The 23,508-nt window shown below is 44.8% G+C and overlaps 1 protein-coding gene across 7 annotated transcripts in view; it reads right to left on the bottom strand.

The window, feature by feature from the left end:
* PHLDB2 (pleckstrin homology like domain family B member 2) overlaps window positions 1-2,265 on the bottom strand; it is a 63,297-nt gene extending 61,032 nt beyond the window's left edge. For 5 of the 7 annotated variants that reach the window (XM_032181267.1, XM_032181304.1, XM_032181326.1 and 2 more), the window contains exon 1: window positions 2,220-2,265. The gene's annotated coding sequence lies outside the window, so the exon portion shown is untranslated. Of the gene's footprint in view, window positions 1-1,447; window positions 1,501-1,627; window positions 1,686-2,219 lie in introns of those variants that run through there. The other 2 variants (XM_032181277.1, XM_032181285.1) reach the window with 2 other exon arrangements.
* Window positions 2,266-23,508: the final 21,243 nt, after the last annotated feature.

The raw sequence follows: 23,508 nt of genomic DNA, 5'->3' as shown, positions 1-23,508 counted from the left end.
GGGGGGGGGGGAGGGGATGGGAAGGATCTTCCTGGCCATCCTGACCATTTCCTCCTATCTGCCTATTACATTTTCCCACTCTCCCAGGCAACCTCTGCCCATGATCTGCTTCCCTCTGTGCTGACTTCTTTCACTGCCACTTTGTGCTTGTCAGTTCCTTTGTTAATCACCCGCCTTCAGTGCCCTCTTACTCTGACAGTTTCTGTCTCCCTTATTTCATCCGTCCATTTCTCCTCAATTTGTCTCCTTCCTTAGACATTTACCCCATAGTTCCAAATGTCCCCCCTGGCTCTTTAGCACATCTTCTCTTTCCAGCTTTCAGGGCAGCATCTGAGAAGCCCCCAAACTAAATGTTTCACATCACACGTGCTTGGCAAACCACATCACAGCAGCAGCAGCCTAAGTGGCTCCAAATCAGCAGGACAGTGCCCAATGTGGCTCTTGTGCTACCAAACCACGGGCCGGCCTGCCTACACAAGCGCCCTGCAGCATTTATCAGCGAGCCCCAGGATTTTGTTCCCTCGAGCAAGAAATACAAGGTGCTAGACATGCTGGTAGAGCATTTAATACAACCAAAGCAGTTAAACAAATAGTTCGTTGACGATCTGATCCTGCGTGCATGAGACTTGGAAAAATAACAGGCCTGGTCACATTTGCAGATTTCACTCCTGTACAGAGGTCTGTGGAGGACCACCTATATGGAAAAACTTCCCGACTTCCTTGGATGTGCCCCAGTGGTCCCAAACAAAACCTGAGTGGCCAGCATCTGCTCCGAGCACCCTGAGCAGGGCATCCTCTCCCAGCTGTTCAGTCAGTGTCAGGAGAAGCACTGTGTGCTACACTGGCAGTTGCTACACATCAGAATTAGCGGTTTGTTTTAACAAATGGAGACGGAGAGAACATGCCGCAAGCATGGTGAACACGGCATTAACTCCTTCATAAGCAATCAGCACCCTTCCCCCTCCCCCCCCACTTTCATTATCACAACTTTTCTTGGGATCTTCAAGTGGAAAAGACAGACCCGTCCAAAATTTTCTGTCCTCTGCATTCAACTCCAACCTTGCAGGGGATCTGCAATCTCCATCTGACCCTTCCCCTGCTTCTTGCTGAGAAAAACACTCCACATCTTTTCTTTATTCCTTCCCAGTAATGCACAACTGGTATCTCTGCATACTTTCACAGAACCAGTCCCTAATGGTATCTGATAGGCACAGATAAAAACTGATTTGGAAAAAGTGACTGCCCTTTCCGTCCCGGTTGCTGTCGGAGATTTCCATTCCCTCAGTGCGAACACGGGCACACAACAGGGTTCATTTGGCACTCGGCAGAAGGGAAGGGGAAGAAACTCCCGGCGCGGAAAAGAAACCACTTAAAGCAACCGTAAAAAGGTATTAGCGGCTCTGCAAAGGGTAAGGTGTTGCTGTTTGAACACTCCAAAAGTTAATACCTCCTCTGTCACTCTCCCAGCTCGGCCTCTCCCTGCCTTTGACAGGGCAGGTAAGCGCTCCTACACCTTCTGATAACTTCTGTTCCTCCCGCATCGCTTCCTCCCGCTGTGGGCGAGCAAGCCCGTGCTCCTTGTTTGCCATCCCGGCTCCACCACGCCTCTCCCGTGTTAGTGCCTTACCTCTGGGGACCCGCCGGGATTTAGGGAAGGAAACAAGCCCACATCAGCAAAGGCGAGAGCCGGCAAAGCTGGGAGAGAGGGACCGCGCACCCCCAAGGGTTCACCCCAAAGGTGCTCCCTGGTGCCCGGGGATGCCGAGGGGGGTCCGGGCAGGCGCGGTGCGGGTAGCACGGGAACCAGCGGAGCACTCGGTGCCGGGGGACCATCCCTTAGGGCACTGTGCGAGCACCGCCACGGGAAAAATAAAACCCAGGGCAGCTCCGAGGCGTGGGGAGAAGCCGAGGGACCGCGGGCAGGGCCGGGCACGGCGGCTGCTGCCAACAAAGCGGCACGGACAAAGACCCCGTCCTCCTCCTCCTCCCTGCATCCCCTCCGCCAGGTACCTCACCCCCCGGGAGAACGGGATCAAAGGGAGCCCCCCCCACACACCCCGTCCCGCTGCCCCGCAGCCGCTTTGTTCGCCGCCGGGGGACAGCGGGACAAAGCGCCGAGCCCCCCGCACCCCACGGCGGCCGCGGGGCTCCCCTCCCTCCGAGGGCAGCCCGGCGAGGGGGCACAAACCCTCTTCTCCCCGTCCCCGTCCCGCACTCACCGCCGCTGCCCCCCAGCATCCCCGCCGCTGCGAGCCCCGGCCCGGCCCCAGCCCCGGCCCCGCCGCCGCCTCCCGGAGCCGCCCCCCCTGCGCCGGAGCCAGCGCCGCCCCCCGGCGGGGCTCGGCCGCGGGGCACCCCCGCGGGAGGAATGGTTCGCTCCCCGCAGGCTGGGGGCGCGGGAGCGGGGCGGGACGAGAGGACCCTGGATGGGGGGGGGGGGGGGGGGGGGGGGGAAGGCGGTGGGGGAGAGAAAGGGGGAAGCAGCGAGGGGGGACAGAGGGCGAGGGATGGACAGACGGACAGCGGGGTGGTCCCCTGCTGCTTGGTCCCCGCGCCCGGGGAGGCAGCGAGGGGCAGCTGCCGGCCCCGCGAGCCGTAGCTGCGAGCCGCGAGGCGATTTCCTGCCCCGCAGATAGCTGAGCAAACAGGGCGGCTGCCGGCAGGGCGAGGGCCCTGCTTTCCTTCGCCTGGGGCTGGGGCTGCGCTCACCTGGGAGCCCAGGCGGCTCCCGCAGCCCCAGCGCCGGAGTCAGGCTGCCCCCCGGGGCTGCTCAGTGCAGCCTGCCTTCGTGCGGCCAGCCCCTACCTGAAAAAATAAATACACCAAAAAAGAGCATAACATACCAAAAACGCGTGTGCATGTATATACGCAGCCCCCATCCGGGCCCCAGCAAAGGACATAGGCTGGCAGTGGCCATCACCGTGGGTGCTTGGCCCCGCTGGCTGTCCCCGAGCAGGGAGACACAGCTGGGGAGCACGGCCAGGCCCAGGGGCGCTGCCAGGAGCCGGTGGCCTTACAGACCCAGCAGGGTGTGTTTGCCCAAGCAGCGTGCCTGGCCCCTGCTGTGTTTGTCACACAGGCTGGGGACACCGGCCCAGGTGGCTGCAGAGGTGCTGGAGGCTGCTAAGTGACAGAAGCTGCAAGGCTGACCGCTGGGTTGCAGCTGTCAGCAGGGCAAACAAAAAGACAAAGGGGCCCCAGAGAGAGGACCCATCCTTCAGGAGACCAGTGGGAGTCAACTATACAACCAAGCATTGCTCCCTGGGCACATGTAGCACCCTCAGCTTCATGGGGAAAGCCCCAGCAATGGGAGACGCAAGCCTATGTGATGGACAGTGTGGGAAAGGCCAGCCAGAGCACCCCAGATAACCATTTTGTTCACGTGCAGTGTGACCTTGCCCCCCTATCTTTATCCCTTTTCTTCCCAGTAAGCAAGTGGAGACTGCAGCACACACCTACTGTACAAGGGGCTTGGGCAGCTAGCATAGCTCACACAGTGCCCCACAGACGTGAAACACTGCAGAAACCGCTAACCATTTGTGTTCGGGGGCAGTTCGGATCCAGTTTGTGCCTTGCAATTTCCAGGGGATATTTTACTTGGCTAACACCATTAGTTTACCACAGTATAAACTTCGCAATCACTCCTTAAAATCTGGAATCTATGTAGTAACACCCACAGGCCCAGAGGACATGAAAGAAGAAATGGACTTGGCCCTCCTGGTATCTACCATAGTTTACATACAAAATGACAAGCATTTGAGCTGAGTTATTCTGATAGGCCAAAACCTGGCTGAGCTCTTCTGGGATGTCCGAGAGTTTCATTTATCGCTAGTATCGAAGTTGGCTCATGGGCTTTGCTCACCAAACAAACAAGAGGTCCATGCACTTAAACAAATCAAGCCACGTACATGTAAGGAATGCAAAGTTTAGGATGTGCTCACAGCTGGAAGAAGTGAGAATGACTTTTAACCCTGCTTGCATTCAGAGCCAAAAGCAGCCAGCCTCCCCTTCTCTCACAGGATTTTCCTTTTGTTATTTTGAGTGGGAAAACTGTAAGTAATACTCTGCAGAAATCTCCCTAGGGAAAATGAAGCTTAACAGTACAGAAAGGACTAACTTGGCACTTGCAGACAAATCATGCCTCTGAAAGAAATTAAAAATGCCAGGTGAATTGTTCCTGTGCTTAGCTCCTATCCATTAGGTGAGTTGTCAGCAAAGCTGGATGAGGCCAAGCATGCATTTCCCCTCATATATGTATGGAAAAACATTACCTGAGTCAATGTCATCTGCTTCTTGGCATCAAAGGAGAGAAAGAGAAGGAATAAAAGTTTATTTCCAAATCAACAAGAGGAACTAAAAAATAGCCATAGGTTCAGCCATAAGATAGGTTTGAATGTCTAACTAGCAAGAGTCTGGCAACTTACAAAAAAAAAAAAAAAAAAATATATTCATTCAGTCCTTTTATGTTTAGGAAACTGTCAAAAATGGTCAAAGTAGTAAAACTCCAAAAACTAAAGAGCTGAATACTGTCTGTTCTCATTGGAACAAAGGCAAAAACAGACCTCTTAAGGAAAGTCAGGAAAAAAGAAATGGAAACTTACATGTGAGCTGAGAAGCTCTGATGGGTTCAACAGTCCACCTAGCTAGCTTGAACCATCCTTGTGGCAGCTGCATTGCTACACCACCTGTATTGCTTATCATAGAGGCATTCAAAATCCCCCACCCCTGAGTATGCAAGCATGCCCAATTAGTAGTTTCCATGGTAATTCGTATAAGTAAAAAATCAAATGTTGGAAAGCTTGCACAAAGTATATTTTAATCAGGAGTGTTGAAAACAGTAATAAAAATACCTCACTGGCATGCTTCTGTAACAGGGAAGGAGAAATCTATTCAGCTGGATCAGAACTGAAGTCACCTGTGAGCAGGCATCCACAATCACCATCTCTCCATTACCTGGTCTCACTGCATTACCAATTTTATCCGCGTCAGGTGTGGCCATGACTGCATTTCTGTCAAATGAGCCAGAGCCCACAGCTGGGAGTTGGTTCAGGCTTTATGTTACCTGCAGGAAGAGACAATACCCAACCTGACAAAGTCAGTTGAGATTAAACTGTCCATTGATGACTTTTGGCATAGTTACACTTTTTTTTTTCCCTCCCCCCTTTGGTGGCAAAACTGATCTGGTTTCTTCCCTTTCCTGCCTTAACTATTCATTTAGGTTCCCAATCTGTAGTCTGTGGCCTTCTTGGGTGGGCTGATGCAATTATTGGTGAAAACCCAATCAAGAAAATGATCCTGGTGACAACTTCCTTCCCTGCCCCGTCCTTCTGAAAATGATCCAACACTTAGTTGCACTGAATGTCTAAGAAGTGGAGGAACCACAGCCCAACACAAATCTGAGCTGCTCTGCTGGAGACCAAGCCTACATTTCTTGAACCAGCATGACCAATACACCAATGGATTATTGAATTGCAGCCTTTTTGAGCAAGTATGTGGCAACAAATGAGGTTGTAATGACTCAGTGCTTTGCAGCATGTAACAAGAGCATTTTGTACCACTGCCTCAGTAAAGAAACCCAGCTGTTGTTTGCCATTGCAGAATAGTATTAACACAGTTGCTTGTAGCTCAAAAAATAATAAGGATTGTCACAACCAGAACTTCTGGTGAAGCTTCAAATCAAGTGGTGATTCTTCTTCTGTAACTCTATCAAAAACATTTTCAGATCGTGTAGCAGGCTGGATCCTAGGTACTGAAGGAAACTTAATTTTTAAGGCTCATGGGGAATCTCTGCTAAATTAAAAGGCAACCTGGAGCATGACTGCATTTATCAGTACCATTCCAGTGGGAAAAAAAGAACACGCCCAATAGTTACACTTGCCATCCAAGATCGAAATCTAAAAATCTCTTAATCCACCACACAATGCAGAGGTATATCAAACAATAAGAAAAATAAAGCAATCTGATGTTCAGCCAGTGGTGTTCTTGTGACTTGGCCTGAACCTTTCTTGAATTGTCACACAAGAGCTATCAACAAAAACTGCCTCAGGAAAATAAGTTACATGAGTAATCAAATTTCATGCTTCAGGGCACAAGTCAATTGCTGGAAGGGTCAGGAAAGGAATTTCCTCACTCTCTTCCTTTGCACAGTTGTACACAATTAACTAGGTTGTAATTGCAAGGCAAGAAAGTGGTTAGGCTTTGCATTCCTCTGAATCATCAAGTGCTGGCTGCTTTTGCAGCCAAATTCAGAGCTTAAAGGACCAGGCTGGCAAGGCTTGTTCTTCATCGCACTTTGCTGAGGCATTGCTGGGATTTGCCGTGCAGTTGTGGGGTTTGTTCTTCTTGTCATGCTAACTTTGCAGCTCAGAGTAGGGCTGTTTCAGAACTACCATTGAAGTGAGGATCTCGGAAATTCAGGCAGTTAGTTCTCTGTTAATGAGTTGTGCAATTTACTGGTAGAGACATTTTATGGTGACAACTCATAATTACTCACACAAGTAGTAGTCATAATGACCTAAAGATATAGACAAAACATTTGTTGGAAAGGTAAGCGCTTTTAGTTAAGAAACTATACCCTTTAGTGTAATAAAAGATCATGCTATTTCTTTTTAAAGTAGCATGTTTTAATAATCCAAAGGATTTTTGCTAACACAGGCCAGACATGACTCTCTAAATCGCAAGAGTGCAGCCCTAAGCTTGTGCATGGCTGTCTTTGGAGCTGATTAATTGCTTCCCTTTGCTAGAATCAGCACACATCTGTGAATGAGGGTAACTTATAACTTAATTATTCAACTCTGATACCGCAGCTAAGTTTTAGAAGTTTTTCTATACACAAATACATTTTTGATACACAGTAGGCAGTTAGTTCTGTGAGCAAACACACTGCACTTCACACGCATGGTCTAAAGGCAGCACCTTCTCAATGCTCCTTAGAGATATTAAATCAGTAGGCAAATGATGGACAGAAGATGGTGTGGTGCAAATACAATAGTTAGTGTTTTGCGATTACAATCACAGATAAAGCAACAACTGATTTTGTACTCCGTGGTTGGATATAAGGCTATCTACATCCTGTGGTTGCCCTTTCAGCAAACAATAAACTGATGTATAAACTCCTATACACACCTTAGTCTGGGGCTGCGTGACTTGTCCGTGATACTAAGCCGGGGAAATTTGCTGTTCCTGCTTGGTCTTTATCTGTCGTTATCAAATCTGGATGCACAAAGCTTTTATCTATTTGTCTAACACAGTGGATCATGTGAGCAAGGTAGTACTTTCTTTAGTAGGGAAATAGAAATCTAAAAGCATTTAAGCCAGTTGACCAAGGCTACACACAAAACCTCAGCTAGAACAAAACAAGGAGTGGAAAACCCAAAATACTACTTCAATTTTACAGTTAATCTGTGCAGAGACAAAACTCTGTGTTGAAATAAATACTGATTTGGGTCATTCCTTCTACAAAAGCATTCTTCCCCTTCAGGTGAAATTGAGTTAATTAGTACAGAGACAGAAGAGGTAGAAGAATGCATTGCTACTAGAAGGGAAGACCAGTGCCAAAAATTTACTTCATTCTCTTCAGAGTAATTGGGGCCAGAATTCATGTAGTGGCTTTCATTAAGGAAAAAGCTACACCTAATAAAGTTTAGATAAAATACATCCTCACAACTGATTCATGGAGCTGTCTTTGCTGAGAAGTTGTATATGTACATTGAGTAGGGCTGTAGAGAGGGTTTTTCTTGGCAGATGGCCTCCAAATGTGAAATTAACTCCCATTAGCAACACAAAGGATGACACAATATCACTACTGCTTTCTTGCACTAATAGGGGCAGAATAAAACACAAACACATTTCAGCCTTAATTTTCCATGATTTTTCTCCAAATAGGGATAGAATTAAAAGCACTGTGGAAAAAAATATATAACTTTTCTCCCCGTGTATCTGTTACTCAAAGAAGCTTATGTGCTTAGACAAACAAAATATGCAAAACCCAAAGCTAAGCATCCTGGAAAATCAGTAATACCCAATGCAAACTCAGCCTAAACCAGAAGAGTAGTCCAGCAACAACCAGGCATCTAATCTCCTGGCAGTACATGTCCCTCTTAAACAAAATGCTAGCAACATAGCGGGGGAGAGCATTGCAGAGCCAAATGCATTCAGAAAATGCATTCATGTGGCAGAAAGGGGAAGATGGACCAATGATTTTTGGGGGGTCTGATGCGGCACTTATCTTTAAAACTGATCTCTGCTGTAGAAATCCAGCTCCTACAGCCAGGACAGCTATAACCAAGCATCTTGTTATAACCAGAGGCTTTATGAGGCAACACCACAGCCAGCGGCATGATGGTAAACCAAAAAAATAAATACACTCAGTTACTTGGAAACTCTGACAAGCTTGGAAAGGCCATTTTACAGGAGTTACACTGTGCAAAGGCTGCTGCTTTAGGCATGTATCCTTGCCTACCACTGCTCACCTCACCTCTGAGCACAAGTCCCTGTCCCACAGCACCTCTCACCAGCAGCCTGGGCTGCCTGTTTGCGGAGCCGTCCTGTGCCCGCTTCTCTGCCTGGGTCTGTGCTGCTCCTGCAACCATGACCCCACACGCTCCCAATGAAGTTCACACCGCCTGATGTAGGATTAGGCCCACAGGAAGCAATAAAATACGCTTGATGATCTCAGAATATCACAGGAAATTAACATATGACAATCTTTAACACGTTGTTTTAATAAATTATAATTTCGTGCTGTAGCTTCACGACCACTGCGATATTTGAGATAGGACGCTGGGGGTGGTCTCTCCTCTGTTTCATAACGCCTTGTTTGCACATTGCATGTTTTTCCCATTCTTCTTTGTACTACCAAAACCTTGAAGCATTTGCAGCAACATCCCAGCACTCATGAACAACAGCCATTTGGGTTGCAAGCTCCCAGGTCTGTCCTGTAAACTTATCTGAGAAACCTTTCACAACCAAGAAGAGAAACACGCTATCTTAACTATACACTTCACTAACAGGACATAAATCAGGTAACACGAAAAAGGGATGCTAAAGGAGCCAGCCAACAAACACAGAGAGGAAAGGGTTGATGCTTGATCCTCATTAGGCTTCTAAATAGTTTGTCATTAGCTGGCTTGTAAAACTTCAGAGATTTAATGAGAGAAAAATGTTTTTTTTTGCTGAATGCTTCAGATCTCTTCTTTGGCGAGTGAAGTTTCAGGTTCCCCCTCCCCCCTTCATTTCTGGAGAGGCTGCCAAGTTTTCTGAGAGCTAAAAGCAACAACTTTCTGTGCAACGTTACTTCATGCTTCTGGTATTAATCTAATAGAAGGCTAGATGGGGAGGAGGGGGAAGGAGCACTGAAAGCTGGTTTCCTGCCATGCAGTGGGAAATCCATACAAAATTCACATCTAACACTGATTTTAACAGCTGGATGGCTGCGTTGGCTTTTCCCTGCCATAAGAACATGCAACTACATACTGTTTTTGTTATAAAAAGAAGACAGACATCAAGCACAAGGAAAAATAAAAAGAGGATTTGCAGTTGTAAATACCCCAATTAAACTGCCCTCTTCCAATAGTCAGGCTAAAAGCATTAACACCTTCTGCAAATCACCTTTTATTTTTATTAACATCTCTAAAAAGAGCGTTCACAGAAACTATAGCGGGAAGCCATCTTGCTGATAAACACCTCAGAAAACATTTGCACGGGAAGTGCTCCAGCAACCCCTTTAAAAAGAGGGGTTAAAGAATCACACCATCAGGACATTGAAATAAAACTCTGCAACAGAGATGAAAAATCATAGCAAAAATAGCATACCAGAAATAATTGCCCCGAAAGTCAGAGAGAACCATCCTGTAGCAACTCAAGGCTATATATAAAATACCCCCCAAATAATTGTTAGCAACACCTTCCTAAAGGGCACAGCATGCCAGTTGGTAACTCCTTGTATTCAGCCCACATTCGCTGTTAATTTCTTTATTGGGAAGGGCTCACCTATTTATTCTGATAATAATTGCTGGGAGGGTAATGGTCACAAGTGTAGTTCTTTATCCTGATTATATTGAAATGTTTTTTTTCCTCCTCTCATTCTTTTTGCGCAGGCTTTGCTCCACCTGTTTCTCACGCACCATATGGTTTGAATCATGGCATATTGCAGAAGTCAAGATTTTTTGATGCTAATGCAAAGAAGGCTTAATATGGTACGCATGCTGAAAAGGAACCCTATTTTGTAGATGAAACAGGGCTGTAGCATGTTCATGCGTGCTACATCTACTAGGTAGGGCCCATACTGCAGGGTCTGATTCCTCCATTTTAGCAAATTATCTTGATTCTAATGCTTTATCTGCCCATTGGTGCATGAGATCAACAGAGTGAACATGACAGCTGGTTTTTATGTCACTAGCTGCAGCCAGCCGTTACACTGAAAGTGTTAATAACCATTTTCATTCCTCTGAGGCTTGGATTAAGCAAACTGCAAGACTCAAAAGACTCTCAGGGGTAGTGATGGCAGGAAAAAGAAAAAAAAGAAAAAAAAAAAAAAAGAATCTGACACCCAAAATACTGAGTAGAAGCTACGCAATATGAGCAGGGAGGCTTCTCTCGGGGCAGATAAGCACAGGGCTGGAACACTTGATAGGTATAGCTCAAAGTACTGATGGGCAGGAGAGAGTGAAAAAAAAAAGCCTTGAAGAGAAGTGAGAGAATGAGAAAAGTTGCAGTGGATACCACATTAGAAAGAAGTTTAAAAAGACAGAGCTTCCTAGGGGCTAGTGCTGCTGAAAAGGCAGAGATGTCTCAGCAGAAAATTGTTTCCAGTTTCCTTATTCTGCATTCATAAAAAACAAAACAAAACAAACAAACAAAAAAAAACACCACAGGATTTTGTGTACATTTGTGTAAGTCAACAGGACCACTGCCATCACTCCCTCTGTACTCCAAAAATTCCAGCTGGTATCAAGTTTTACTTGTAATGGAAACAAGCTGGCAGAACTTCAAAACCTTGATAAGAGCTTATACAAAGAAAGGACAACAATAGCAACAATAGCCAGTTATACTTCACTATTAAAATTTTGTTCTCACCTTTTTTTTTTTTAAGAGAACTCTAATAGAATTTGGCAATGCTTAAACTGGTGCCACTCGCACCCAGCAGCAGCTCAGGAAGAGAGCGCAAAGATGCAGCTGTATTGGAATTTGGTCAGGGAAGGGTATCTAACAGCTCAACTTTTGTCAAATGTGCCGTGGCCAGGGGACAGCAGCACCATGAAATCCCTGAGCAGCTCAGTTAGACAGCTTTGAAATGACTGAGAAACTGAAATGTGAGTTTTGAAAACTACGGATACATCAGCATCTTATTTATTTATCAGAAGGCATAGAAATCACCCAGCCCCGATAACATTTTCTTAAGAGCACAATCTCTCTGAAGAACCTAGGAGACTGAGGGAAAAAAAAATGTTAAATGAGTGGAAATAACCTTTGCTGGACAAATCCAGTCCAAGCAATTCTCTCTTGGGCTTAATGTTGCATCTTTCCTTTCTTTTTTCTTTTTCCTTTTTTTTTTTTTTTTTTTTTTTTTTTTTTTCTTTCCCTTTTTGACCACAGTAGGATTTTAGGTTCGGTTTCAAAACTATCCTCACTTCCCATGGCCTTTGTACTATGTTAAAGCCATGTGATCTGTGCTACCTCACATAGATTTAAGAATTACGCTGGGGCTTACAATAGCCAGCAGCTATATAAATGAGATATTTTTACTTCTCTGAAAAAAAAAAAAAAAAAGTTCCTCTTTTAAAAGTATTACAGTCCCTTATTCTTCCTCCCCTTTTCCTTCTTTTCCTGACCATATGCAACTGAAGAAATGGCCTTTGTTCGTTTTTCTGGGCTGGCACGAAGCCCAAAGACCCAGCTGACAAAAACTTCAAGTCAGCAAATGCAATGGGAGGAATGTCCCTTTCAGAGCCCCCGCTTCACAGCCTCACTGCCACAGAACATCTCAGTAGCTCCACACAGCAGAGCCTTGCAGGGCCCTTTGTTACAAGGTGAATCACTCTTCCTCTGCTCCTCGTGCTGAAGCAATTAGCTCTCCTTACCCACTGCTGGCACAGCTGCCCAGCATTTGAGTCCTGAGCTCTGGGGGAAGCTGATGGGGTGGCAACAGTCCAAATCGAAGCTGCTATCAGTGGATTTGAGGGGTGACAACAAAGCTCGCTTGGCTCCTGTCTTTCCCACCTCATGTTAGACCTGTAATGTGCCATCACATATTCAGAGCACAGCAGCTTCACAGGGCTGTGTTAGCCTGGACAAAGTATATCCAGCAAAAGATCCCTGTGTTAAATACTTGGGTGCTGCTATTAATGCTAGCCCACTACTGGGTCACTGAGTTTGTACCAAAATTTCTGACAGAGAAATCAAGTATTTTGCAGAAGTTGCTGGTTCTCAGTGGTCGGTAGTCAGAAAAACAGGTGCTGTGAACGTAAGGGCCTCTCATTTATTGGTTGGATAAGATGAATTGTGTAATATTTCCCCTGGAAAGTAATGCAGTAATTCATTTTCTTTTTGAGAAAATCAGGGATTCACCAGGTGGCACGGTGATTGTACTATAGCTTCACAGCAAAGAAGTGATTCATTCTGCAGTCAGAGCACTTCGTAAAATGTAGGAATAAACACTGATTTCTCACACACTTTTTTCTTTCCCTAGCCTACACAACAAGCGAACACTGTTCTTTCTGATCCTCCCCTTCCCTCAGTGGTCATTTGGTATTCACCTCCTCTTATTTTGGATTTCCTGCCTGCACTCCAGGGAAAGGACTTTCCTGTGAGAAACAAATGTCACACTGCTGATCTGTTTGGACATCAACAGACTAAGTCTATCCTTCATGGGAAGCAAGTTCTCATCTACCTGTTACCAGAAGAGTACTAAGATTTTTTATCCTTAGCCACTTTATTTGGTAAGAGCTTTAGAGAATTAACTTTCTGGTCTCTAGCGGAGCTGCTATTTCTATGTATTAAACTAAAAAGGATGCAGCTGTTTCAGATAAATTGAAGACCTAAGCTGAACTAAAAATTAAAACCAAATATTAAACATTTTGAGAGCATCCCTACTTTCTGTAGGGTCCTCCGTAGCATGTGTCTTTTAGGTTACTGTATGTGATGCTTTAGTCTGATAGGATAAGAAAATCAAGTATGAATCCTCCATGTCTATGCATGTGCACAGGGAACAGGGCACGGTGACTCAGCCAGCAGCACACAGATACAGTAATACTGAACATACACAGCTGCTTCTGAAATTTCAGAAGGTGTTTTTTTCACGAGGGGCAATCTTCTTGGCAATTCACATGTAATTATTAATGGAAATGAAGGCTGTCAGTGGAACATGGGAGGAAAATGAGCTCATAGATGTAAGGATTTAAAATGTGCATCTGAGCACTGAAAGTCCCAGGAGACGTGTCTGCTCAGATGGTTGGAACCCCAAACTTGCTTAATCTCAAGCACAGATGAGAAGTTTTGTCTTTCACCAGCAACTGAAAAGACCAGTAAACTCAGCCTCCAGGATGGACCCTTGTGAGGGCAGCCAAGCCCCCTGGCTGCTTGCTGGCAGGGTTTTAAAATGCACAGGAAAGACAGAGGTGCTACCTCTGGCTTTCCAGAGTCCAGAAGACACACCACCATTGTGCCGTAAAGATCCAAAAGTCATTTCCAAAACATCACAGGGAAAGGTGTTTGTGTGTGTACATGCTCAGGTGCAAGGTATGCACATAATGTTGAAACCTCTTCCTTGAACCTACGTCAGAGAAGCAGAGTGCAAAAGTCTAACCGAAGAATGTGATAGGATGTATTGCTTACTCCTTGTGTGACAGAATATATTGCTTGCATTTTATTTGAGAGCTCTTCAGTGTGTTTAGTACTTAGGATGCTGAAAAAAAGTCTCAGATGTCTTTGCTAGCCTCTTGTGGAACATTATAGGAGATGGTAGATGCTGGCTGCTGTGACTGCAGCAGCGCAACTGTGGCACACACCAGTTCGTGGCTTTGAATGGGTTGTACTATGTGTGTGCAAGCCCTTATGGAGCATTGGGGAGTATTTTGTGGCTTGTGGTATATGCAGAATGGGTGATTTGTAGACCTTTTGGGTCTAACCAGCTATTACCTCTGTGCTTGTGAGGCACTGCATTGGATGAGCCAGGAGGCTCGTTTCATGTATGATCTGTGTTATCTTATGCTGTTCACTGTTTGTTTTTTTTTTGTGGAAAAGAAAATAATTGCTTTTATTGTATTCTCACTTTGAAAGCTAAAAACTTCTTTCTTACATATAAGAACGTTTTGAAAAATGTTGAAAGAAAATCTAGAGGTTTAACTCTGGGTAATGCATGCTAAAAAGCTCTGAAAAGCCAGTACCTTGGCTGGTGCATCGCTGGAGAGCTAGCTGAGGTTCAGAGGAATGCAATAAAACGATGTACAGCATAGCTTCAGTTTTGCCTTAAGCCCATTTGCTTTTCATTTTCTGCAACCTAAGTGTAAGAAGAATCTAAATCAACACTTAGCAATCACTCATGGGACTAATGCAAGTCAGACTCAGACAGCGCTTTAATAGAAGTCAGACTTGGTTGTACAGGAAATTATGTGGCGCCTGTAGGCACTTTAAAGCCCAAGGAACTATCTATGACAGGTGCTGTTTTAGGTGTTCTTTAACTTTGTCTCTGTTAGAACCCAAACCTATAACATTAGAAATTTCTTAATATTATGTTTATAAATAGATTGCCAGAAGTCTTTTTTGAATAAAGCTAGTAAGGGACAACCTTTCTGTCACAGACAGGTAACATATTCACATGGTAAATCTAGTTAACAAAGCATACACTATGCATAAAATCTGGGCTCTTTTAGGTGACAAGATAGGTCTCATTCAAGAGAGAGCATGTGAGACACTGTAGTAATCAGAAAGATGTGTAAAGTTGAACAATGGTCAAACTGACTGCACAATCAAGTGAAAATGCAAACCTCCAAACCTAACTGCAAGTCTCACTTTGCCAAATTCAGCTCTGGAGCAAGTAAATACTCCTTTTTGCCCACTCCTTAGAGTGGGCTAGCTGGGCCTGGTTCTCATTTTATTCTGACCTAGCCTTTCCCTTCAACTTGCTGTTTGTTTATTTGTAATTTCTGCACTGAAATCTGCAGTGACATTCCCTAGAACAGATTCACTTGCCTAGCTACAGCTAGTAAAAGAGATCCCTGTTTCTTTGCCACTGCAGTACTGGGGAGATCCATCTGAGCGTTGCCACATCCTGAGCTGGGCAATGCCCAATACCTTGGCATCACTGCTCTCTGGCAGATGGACAGGTGATGGAGCCTGGCACCATTATTTTTCTGAAACAAAACCTTTTGATTTCAGAGCAACTCCATAACACTTGATCCATTGTACCTGGAGCAGCTAGCACTTTGCTTGCTTGCTTTGAGCTCCATGTGCCTGACTCCTGTAAAGTCTCTAAGCTTTTATTCAGTCAGGCAGCAAGTATTTCTTTTGTCAGGACTTTCTTGATGTGTGCTGCTCTGATGTTTTTTCTGGTTTCTCTTCCACATGAACAATATTCAGCCACCTGCACCTTAACACAGCCTGTTATCAAACCCTCCACCCATGCCACACGCATTCTTAAACAGCTCTGCATGTACGCTTGTTGGGGTGGTGGCTCCCATTGTTTCAGCTATCTATTCCTTAAAGCCTAATTGCACTTTGCACTTGACTCAAAGGAAGGGTGGTTGTTACACCCACTACCTTCAGCAAGACTTAGTGCAACTGACAGCATCACAATGTGTGTGTTTTTAATACCCAGACAAAACACTGCAAGTATATCCCCCTCAGAAGCACTCAACAGGACACTAACCACAAACAACTCTTGGGCGTGCTCCCGTAAGACTTCTGGAGCTGCTGACCTTCTTCTATCTTCTTACAGTAAGGAAGCCCATATTTAAATACACCAGCTTCTTTTTCCTTGGCAAAGGTGGTACCACAGGAAAACGATCTCTTCTACTCTTCCTCTTGCCCTTTAAATCACGTTCCTCTCCCCAGCTAATTCTCTCCTCCAGTTAAATCCACCCCTGTGCTGTTCTTTTTGCTGGAAGAGATGAATTTTCTGTAACTGTAGGTGCAAAACTTGGTGAAACATAGCTCTACACATTTCAAAATTAACTGGTATTGTCAGCTAACCTTAACATGATAAGAAAATGTATCCAGTGTATTTTGGAAGGATTTTTTGTTTGTTTGTTTTACCTTTCAGTCAAAGCCATCGTTTTTGTCACTGAGTGGAAACTGTTTTCACAGTGGAGAGGTCTTGGCCAATGGACACCTGTGTTCATGTTCCTGCCCTATCCATCTGAGAGGGTCTGGGGTTAAAACCTCTGCTCTAAGTTAAACACAATTAGCACTGTAAGATGGGATGCATCCTGTGTCAGGCAGTGTCTGATACCACAAGACAAACATTCTCAAATTAAATCATCCCATTAGAGTACAAGTAGAGACAATAGGGTTGACAAGAAAAATATAAATGTAAAAATAACAGCATTTCAAACAGTTCCTTTCACTCCATAAAGAAATTAACAAATTTTAAAACTTCCAGATCTTCTAAGGAGTGAGCATCGCACTCCAGTAGTAACAGAACTGCAGCACTAAGAGCAACAGGATGCTCACGATAGCATCCTGGCCTAGAACAGTGATGTCCTTTCTCTGACACAGGAAATTTATCAGCTTTGGAGCTTTTCCACTTAAAACAGAGAGACTTGCGTGAACACTGCTTGCCAAAACCTGCTCCATGGAGCACACAAAGGAACAGTGTCATGGAAATAAATGAGCCACTTCCTTGAGCAAAGGCAGAGATATTCCTTCAGCCTGGCAGTCATGCCCTGGCAGGAACCTCACCTGGCACCTATTTTTGTCAGCCAACAGGTCATAACCCTGAGGCAGCTCAGAGGAGACTTGAGGCAGCTGTTCCCGGTAACAAAGTGCAGTGAATGCAGAGGCAGGCTTCGGAAATCCCATGGAAGGTTCCTCTGATGAGTGATGAGCCGATTACAAAAGTGCTCAAGCACTTCTGGGAAGTAGCAGATCCCACAACTGGTCCATCCCAGGAAATTGCCTCATTGTTGGGCAAAAGAGTTTTGCTCCCTCTTGCTTTATCTGCCTGTGGCTTCATGAGTCCTCCTTCCTTTCCCGGCCAGATCATGACTCCACGTCAACAGGTGAGGCGGAGGGTGTCTCCGTGCCAGCTTGTGCCCTGGATAAACCAATTACCTAGCACACAAAGCGTAAATTTGAACTGCCTCAGGCAGGAAACTCACACTGAGCTGATACCTCTCACTTCCTGGAAGAGAGGTGGGCATTGCCACAACTCAGACGAGAACAGCAAATTCCCCATGTACAAACAGACAATGTAGGTGCCTGAGCCCAAGTCACGAATCCCAATTGCAAATCATTCCTTATTTCAAAGCTGTGAGCATGCACCTGGCCTGGGAGATCACAGGAATTTTTGTCATGTTCATGTCAACTGCTTTTTCTTGGCCATTCTTGCTCTCCGGTAGACTATGAAGCACCTGTCTGGGCACCTGGACCAGGACTGTGACATCCCGTATTTTCACTGAGTAATCAAAAAATTAGACATATTGTAACTCTGTGCTCCCACGTATAAACTGCCGTAACAGCTTGCGCTGCAGTGCAGGTCTGCAAAGGATTTGTACAGGTGACTGCCAGCTGGGAACTTCCTAAATTTCAACTGCTCAGTTCTCTTTTAACAAGATTTTTTAAAACACACCTTGATAGATTTCTAACAGAAAGTTCAAAGAAGTATGGAAGTGATATCATAAGAAAGTTTCAGAATTTAGCAGAGAGCTCTGATCCCTGGGGTTAATGATAAGAAATGCTCATAAGCCATTGTCACATCCCTGCTTTAAGCAGGAGGTACTAAAGCTTCCTTCTGAAAAAAATCAAAGATTTTGTACCACAAGCACATATGTTTCCCACCCGCCTTTGGTGAAACATTCGGTGAATTCAGCCCGCAGCAAGCATCCCATTTGCTGAAAAATTCATCCTCAACTTTGTACCTGCTCTTTCTGTAACAACATAGTGCTCCTCAAGGAATGACTGACAGTGCAGGGATGTTCACTGAGCTTTAAGAAGAGGACAGAAAATTGAGCAAGGGAGCTTTTGCCATTCAATCACACGTGAGCCAGCAGAAGAGAGGAGCTAACAGAACTAGCTGCTTTACCTCATCAACACATCATCCCTGTAATTACCCATGCCCTCTGCAACCTCTTACTACACCAGCTGGCACGAGAAACATCAGCATCTCCTTAAAGCTGGAACAGGGAGAGAGTCCCCATCAACAAATGTTGTGAGCTCACCTTCACAGCAGCACGGCAATCCTTCATGCAAGTGAGCTGCACTGCTCTGTTTCAGCTGTCAGTTTCCGAAAGCTGGGGCCAGGATTTGGGACTTGGTAGATGAAGACATTACTAAATCTCCTCCGGCTCAGAGCACACACTGTAGCTGCTGGAAGGCAGAATAATCATAGAGAGGGAGCCAAGTCACAGATATTCTATGGAGTCTATTTGGAGGCTTGGCCTCAATTAGCATATAAATGAAGTGATACACGCAGCCGTGGCTTGCCAGAAAACGAGACAGAATAATCTCCCCAATTTGGCAGCTCTCTAGAGCATTAGTTTGTGAATGGAGAGCCAGGCACTCTTTGAAGCCAAGCTGGGCCCACAGCTTACAGCCAATTGACTTTACATGGCAAAAACAGGCTTTGGAAAGCACTGAGGCACACCAGCACTTTTTTTCTCCTCTTAAACTAAGTTTCTATTATAGGAGAGTGACTCTGAAGTTACTCATCACAGTTCCACGAGACCGATAGCATTTCACCTCTTGCATGCACAGGCCCTGAGGAGATGTGGTAGGGTCTTCCTGCTGCAGAGTCCTGGCCATTAACAGAGTGCTTGATTTTATTCCAAGCGAAGGAGAAGGAACTGAAAGTTCACAGGAAAAATGATATGGAGGAGATGTGACCACGTAGCTGCTGAGCTTAGACAGACAGAAAACTTGCTTACTTACAGATCTTTATTTGGATAAAGAACGAGGAGACAAAAATAGAAACAAAGACTTTCAGAACTAGCGCACAAGCATAGAGGGAATGAGGAGTTGTATTTATCGATATAGCATATGCAATCCTTTTAAGGATTTTCTATTAAGACCAAGGGAAGGCAGCTTGTATTTTTGTGCAAATGCCTTTCACATTCACTGGAGTTTAGTTTTCCTTCTTTAAATATTTTCAATTGTCAGGGGCTCAGCTCAGACGCAAAAGCGAGGAAATGTAAGCACAAAGGCATGCAGATTTTTCCAAGAGCAGTGCAGTCTTGCTTCTATAGCTACATAATCTACTTTGGGGAGGATCACATTTCTAGGAAAGAAAGCAACACAGACTTAAACATAGGTAAAATGTAAAAGGAAATCAGTACCAGGCTAAGATGGTCTTGTTTTCCTTTCTTTCTACATTTTAAATCTACTCTGGGTTAAGTACACTGACTTGAAAAAATAAATCCATTTCTTCATTTTTCCTGTGAAGCCACAGTCAAGCCTACACGTAACTGTATTTTCTGTTTTCCATCCTGGGATAAACGTTTCTCTTTATTAAAAGTTTGGAGTTACAGAAACATCTTACAGATCTCAAGGAGGTTTTTGAATTAAAAACCTCTCTACATCCCTCAGCTAGCCTGTGGCTCCTTTATGCACTGCGTTAGTCCCTACCTCTCATTCTTAAGCTCCAATTTAGTGTTTTGGTATGATTCTATAGCAGCTGCAGCCTGGAACTGTGCAGATGGCTTGTTTTCTGCAGATGCTTTGGGCCAGCTCCTCAGCACGTGTGGGTGAGGCACTCAGTTTCTGCACTCGTGCCCAATTTGCCCTTTAGGCATCTGAACACACAGGTTCCTGTAAAAATCCGCAGTCAGCACCTTGTCCTGGGGTTGCTTCAACAGTCAGGCAGATAAGGTCCTGTCTGCTGTTCACAGATAGGAAAGCCATGAGCTGAATAACTCTTTCTACCACGTGAAATAGTCAAACTGCCTCAGCAGAAAGGAGGAATGAGTCTCGTCTACTGCTTGAGCAAGAGCTGGGAATTTTTACGGCTTGGTTCAAAGAAATATGTGACATCTGACTTCATTCAGTGTGAAAAATTTTGACTGATGTCACAAGAGAAGGAAGATCGAAATATAAGTAGTCCTCAAAAAGCACCCCCCCCCCCCCCCCCCCCCCCCCCCCCCCCCCCCCCCCCCCCCCCCCCCCCCCCCGTTTCATTAATGTTCCCCACCCCCAGGCAATCTGCTTTCCTGGTGAGGCATTTCTGGCACAGTTATTGTGCCAAGGGTGGTTTCTGAGATTGCATCCTGGAAAATATCCCATTCAAGTTTCGACAAGGGAGAAGTATTTCATTGAGGAATTAGTGCTTAACCCTCCCTAACAAACAAGGAGCAAAGTGGTTCATCAAAAATGAATATAGCAGAATGAAATAATCCCATGACTCAGGGTTGAACCAGAGTTATGATGCAAATCTGCTAGTGACTCCCACTTGCATCTGTTTAAATTAAAGGGCAAAACTGCTCTAATCTTGTTGAGTCTTGCATATTCTGACAACAAGACCTGAACTGGAAGGGCAACATAATTTTCCAGTTGTCTCCACACCTCGCTTTCTTGTGGTCAGCACCTAAGAGTAGCTCTGGCAAAATAAAGAGAGGACTGCTTCCCCAGATTTTTGCTTTGTAAATGTGTTTCTTGCCAGTGCTTCTAGGCATAAAACATCACCTTCAAAAATCATGAACTTGTTATGACCATGACCCATAGTTTGGAAATCACAGCTTATTATGAAATGAAGATACCAGCTTTGTCCTGAATTCACCCACAAAACATCCTGCACAAATCTTGTCTCTCCCTTTTATTTTTTTTTCCTCTCCCCCCTCCTTGACCTCAGAAATCTAAAAAGCAAAGCAACAGGGGTTAATAGAGTGGGAATATAATGGCAATCCACAGAGCTTTGCTTTGGTATCTATCATCTCAGCACCTGGAGGCCCCAGCTCCCTTCACAGGTCAGGAGTGCTCCAGGGACTGGCACTGTTTGGCCAAACCCTTCTCAGTGTCTGCAGTAAAACAGGATCAAGCAGCACAAGCATCACTTTACAGGCTTAACCTACCTGCCTCGAATGATGCAAGTAATAAGCCACAAAGGAAGGCCAGTAGGGAGCCTGGTACTCCTCACGGGCTCCATTACCGAGCATGTGGCCAATGACCTTGACCGCTGGAGACGTAGCCTGGGGACGTGCACGCCTCACTGTTGTTACACCGTGGCCGAGTGCCACCAAGCCTCTCTCATCTGACGTGATTTCCATCCTCTGGCTCACCCTGCTTGTAATTGCTTCCTCTGCTCCACAAGGGCAGGGAAGCAACAGAGGCATGCTAGCAGGACTCACGCCACCTTCCCAGGAACCTCTGCCATAGTGTTTTTAATGAGCCTCACCATACCTATCACGTGTAGAAATGAGCATGGAGAAAGATCAGGAATAAGGCTGATTTCTTGTTCAAAAGGAACAAACGCACCAAACTAAGATCTCAAAGAAGCTAAAAACCTTCTGCGAGGTTCAGTATACAATGCAGAGCCCAGCTGCAAAATAACACTTGGATTTCAGCTATAAACAGACTGAGGTTTACAGAGGGTTTATATATCTATTTTAGTGAAGTTATTTATCCTACAGGAAAAATGCTATTTGTAAGTCACAGTGGGGAGGGGAGGAGAGGAGTAAAGGAAGTCCTTGCTTGTGTTGTTAGATGAAGCTTCGCTTCTAGACTGGGACAGGGACTCTAAAATTATCATTTTTCAAAGCCACAACTTTGGACAGTGTCCAAGGAAATCATGCCTTTTTTTTTTTTTTTTTTTTTTTTTTTTTTAAGTAGAAGATTTTACAGCCATCAAGATACTTAAAGCTACTTTCCTGCTTTTTAAAAGCACACCCTGTTTTTAGCTTCCTGGCTGGGGGTGGGGGAAAAAAGACAAACTACAAACCAAGGTAAATAAGAATAGCATGTGTTTTAAGGTCTGCATGAGGCAGTGAGGCAACCAGAGTGAAAAATGGAATATAAAGAAGAGAAAACAACAGACTGCCCTGGTGGAAGACTGTGAAAATTCATATTAAAAGCTGTTAAGAAAGAAGAATCTATAAAAAGCTGTAATATTTGTGCAGCCTGAATACAAACGGCATATTTTACATGACTGAATTTCACAACTGAAGTTGCTGTGTACTGGTAAATTAGACACTGAAACAAGAGTGGCTCTAATGGAAAGTGACTTCCAAATGAAAACAAGTGATATATGTCATCTTTATCTTTTGTAAAACAAACAAACACTAAAAACATGTTATTTCTTCATGCTATCCTATTTCATTCCTCAAAGAAGTCCAGCAGACTCTTTTGGTTTCTATAAAAACATTTCAATTGGAAAACAAAGGATGATGGAGCACTTGTTTTTTGTTCTCAGATTTCTCCCAAACATGAACATGGACAAAGCGGTCTGGAAACCTAATCATGAGTTACAGGCACCCTCACAACACCAAAACAGGAAACATTTCCAGAAGCCCTCAAGCCTGTAGGATCCAGGGTAACCAGCACAGCTCCACTGAAAGACCTCATTCACTCCTTCCAGAGATGGCATTTGGGGCTCCAGGAGCCATAAATTTAAAGTTTTAGACTATGTCAACCATTGACTCTGTCAGTTACCTCATTTCCTCTCCCACCCATTCCACATTCATCTACTTTTACTATTTTCAATCAGATTCAGCAGTAACGCAACAGTAGTGAGGCAGTAATAATGAAAATATAGTATTTTCTTTTGCTCCACATGTCCTGAAAAGATACTGTCACCTCAGATAGATAAAAAAGCTAACCATCTATCCACAATGGAGGATGCAGATACCATTAAGTATGTATTCCTCCTTCTGAAAGGCATTGTGAATCACCACATTATAAATATATACATCATCCCCAGGCAAAATTATACCACAATTAAAACTATCAGCATGTCTTAGACTTCACCTTGGACCTTAATGAGGAACACCAAGATATATTTCTTCCCCATACCATTGAGCTTTGCATGGTAATTTTTTATTTTAATTAGTAATGTACAGATATTCAAGTTTAATCACAGAATCACAGAATTTCTAGGTTGGAAGAGACCTCAAGATCATCGAGTCCAACCTCTGACCTAACACTAACAGTCCCCACTAAACCATATCCCTAAACTCTACATCTAAATGTCTTTTAAAGACATCCTGGGATGGTGACTCCACCACTTCCCTGGGCAGCCTGTTCCAATGCCTAACAACCCTTTCAGTAAAGTTCTTCCTAACATCCAACCTAAAACTCCCCTGGCTCAACTTTAGCCCATTCCCCCTCGTCCTGTCACCAGGCACGTGGGAGAACAGGTCAACCCCCACC

This window comes from Aythya fuligula, chromosome 1 (assembly GCF_009819795.1).
Source record: "Aythya fuligula isolate bAytFul2 chromosome 1, bAytFul2.pri, whole genome shotgun sequence".
Taxonomy (NCBI): Eukaryota; Metazoa; Chordata; class Aves; order Anseriformes; family Anatidae; genus Aythya; species Aythya fuligula.
Note: the sequence above shows the minus strand (reverse complement) of the source record. Positions and strands in the feature narration are given on the sequence as shown.